The 2,500-nt window shown below is 56.5% G+C and overlaps 1 non-coding gene across 1 annotated transcript in view; it reads right to left on the minus strand.

Annotated features, from left to right (window-relative positions):
- LOC124731295 overlaps positions 1–71 on the minus strand; it is a 1,909-nt gene extending 1,838 nt beyond the window's left edge. The window contains exon 1 of the ribosomal RNA XR_007008255.1: positions 1–71. This exon is cut by the window's left edge and continues 1,838 nt beyond it. This is a non-coding gene — a ribosomal RNA (small subunit ribosomal RNA).
- Between the last annotated feature and the right edge of the window lie 2,429 nt (positions 72–2,500).

Below are 2,500 nucleotides of genomic sequence, written 5' to 3' on the forward strand. Positions count from 1 at the left end.
GGCTTGTACTGAGACATGCATGGCTTAATCTTTGAGACAAGCATATGACTACTGGCAGGATCAACCAGGGAGCTGCGTCAACTAGAGCTGAGCAGCCGGCCGCCCGGGAGTGTGTCCCGGGGGCCCGCGCGAACACGCAAGCGTCCGCTCAATCATTCTGCAAACAGGAGGAGGCTGAGCTCCCCTGCACAATACACCTCGAAACCCTCTCAGGTCCCGGCGGCGCGCAGCGCCGTCCCAAGTACTTGGTCGGGTTCGAGAGAGGCGCAATCGCCCGGAGTTAGGCGAGTAGACGCTTTCGGTGCGACCACCCGTGCTCCCAACTGAGCTTGCCGCTGCCGACAGAGGCCCGGGAGCGTGCTGTCGTGGCATTGCCGGCGGGAGACAACACGCGCCACCTACGGTGACCGGCAGCTCCAACGCCAGCGCCACAGAAGGACAAAAGCCCCACTTGGGTGCCGAAGCGAACTCTCCCAGCACAGCGCACGCGCCAACACATCCGCACAGCTGCGATACAAACCACCAGCGAGAACCGCTGGGGCGACCGAGCAGCAGACGGCGTCGCGGCGCCGAGCGCCGGGCGGCGGCGCATCCTCAACGCACACAGTCCTCAATCGGACCAGCACACTGAAGATGTCCACCGCGCTTCGCACCGGGCCCGCGAGGACCTACTTTGGCCGCACGGCGCCGCGCGCAGGGTGCGCCGGCGCGCAGCTGCGACGCCTGCCGCGTCCGTCGGCCGGCGCGCCTGCCACTGGCCGCCCCCACCAGCCGGCTGTAGCGCGTGCGCCCACGCACCGCGCGGCCAGCACGCCGGGAGGCGCCCCCTCACCGGCCGGGGACGGTCCCACCCAGCCACCGCCGCGTATCGCTTCACACCCAGATGCCGTTCAGTTTCGTCGGCATGGTGGGTATCGCTGGAACAACCGGTTAGTACCTCAACCTATCGTCGCCATCACCGATTCACCCCTAGCGAGAACAACCGCACCACAACAGGTTACCATTTGTTCATTTGCGTAACTTCACCAGAAAACGCAGGCGTCCATCGCCATTTGCAACTTCAACGATTATTGCATGCCTGTGTCAGGTGTCACGCCACACTACGTCTGCCCACATACACGCAACAAAATGTGCACGCCTAGACAATACGTGGAAGGTGGCCCCCGTACGTATGCGATGTCCATTGCTCGAACGACTGTCAACCGGCCTCTGTAGCATGTCGCAGATATGGAACGCGGTGCACCATGCCATCACGGTGTGTGAGGAGAGACGACTAGGTCCGAATACATCAACAGACAGCTCATGCTGATCGCCATCCACGGCGTCCGTTCCTCCCACACGTCTCTATGGCGTACCACACTGCAATCCAGCTCTCATAGGGAGACGACACGTAGCTGCGTGCACAATATTTGCACTGTATGGTCCGCCGTTTTTGGGCGCAGTCGTTGTACGGTCACACATGTGCCACGATGTATCATTCAGTACATAAGGACGAATGTGCAGTACAGATTGTGGTTTACGCGTACGACATTAGCGGACAGTTGACACAGGCCGCACCACAACGTAGCCTGAGTACGTCGCATGCGAAGGGCATTGAACATGCAAAGTTCTCACCAACCAGCTTGCGAAGGCAGGGGGCAAGGTGGGGACGTGGGGAGGGGCGGCATGTACGTCCTGCTGCCATCCACATTACAGTGTACAGCAGGAGCATGTGGAAAGTGAGCAAGACTTGCAAGGTGTTTAACATGAAGCGATACACAGGGGAGCGGGCAGTGCGAGTAGCGAACTATATTGCGAGGGTTGCGGGTGGGCAACACTACACTAATTGAACGAGTCGTATAACAATTACAGAGCAGGTTTAGGCGACAACGTGGGTTACGTTAGGGGACAACGTGGGTTACGTTAGGGGACAACGTGGGTTACGTTAGGGGACAACGTGGGTTAGGTTAAGGTACAACGTGGGTTAGGTTAAGGCACAACGTGGGTTAGGTTAAGGCACAACGTGGGTTAGGTTAAGGCACAACGTGGGTTAGGTTAAGGCACAACGTGGGTTAGGTTAAGGTACAACATGGGTTAGGTTAAGGTACAACATGGGTTAGGTTAAGGTACAACATGGGTTAGGTTAAGGTACAACATGGGTTAGGTTAAGGTACAACATAGGTTAGGTTAAGGCACAACATAGGTTAGGTTAAGGCACAACATAGGTTAGGTTAAGGCACAACATAGGTTAGGTTAAGGCACAACATAGGTTAGGTTAAGGCACAACATAGGTTAGGTTAAGGCACAACATAGGTTAGGTTAGGTTAGGTTAGGTTACACGTTGTTGTAAGGAAAGGTGTAAGGGGGGGGAGCAGGTTCGTTGATAGTGATTATAGTAAGTGAATGCTTGTGACATGATCAGATTTGTCACGTCAGGATGCACCTTTGGCTTATTAGAGGCGGCGCTCCAATTCTATGCTTGTGTCAGACCTGTGTCTTTGACTCATGTCATTGTTTGTGC

Source organism: Schistocerca piceifrons, unplaced genomic scaffold, assembly GCF_021461385.2.
Source record: "Schistocerca piceifrons isolate TAMUIC-IGC-003096 unplaced genomic scaffold, iqSchPice1.1 HiC_scaffold_1278, whole genome shotgun sequence".
NCBI lineage: Eukaryota > Metazoa > Arthropoda > Insecta > Orthoptera > Acrididae > Schistocerca > Schistocerca piceifrons.